This window comes from Branchiostoma belcheri, unplaced genomic scaffold (genome assembly GCF_001625305.1).
Source record: "Branchiostoma belcheri isolate BF01 breed outbred unplaced genomic scaffold, Haploidv18h27 scaffold718, whole genome shotgun sequence".
NCBI lineage: Eukaryota > Metazoa > Chordata > Leptocardii > Amphioxiformes > Branchiostomatidae > Branchiostoma > Branchiostoma belcheri.
The window spans coordinates 15,053-15,367 of record NW_017804374.1 but is presented as its reverse complement, the minus strand read 5'-3'; positions in this window follow the sequence as shown (position 1 = coordinate 15,367).

Below are 315 nucleotides of genomic sequence, written 5' to 3'. Positions count from 1 at the left end.
AGGGTACCCTGCTCCTTTTTACCTCCGGGGAAGGAGATATCCTTCCGCGAGGAGGTTTTACTATTGTTCGAAACATTTCTGTCAGCAGCTGTTTCTCGCGATCGGCTGGACGGATTGGTCTGTTGTTCGGTATACGTATTGCTATTGGGCTGCAGATGATGCAGAACGTTTTTGTTTAATTGCATATGTGCTTATGGGACGTCGAAATAAAAGGTTTTTAAGTGCTCCGGACACCCCTGCCATGCTGAAAATGGAATTTACCATGTTGTTAAGGAATGGGGCGGTTGCAGTTTTGGGTCTTAGCATTCAAAAGGG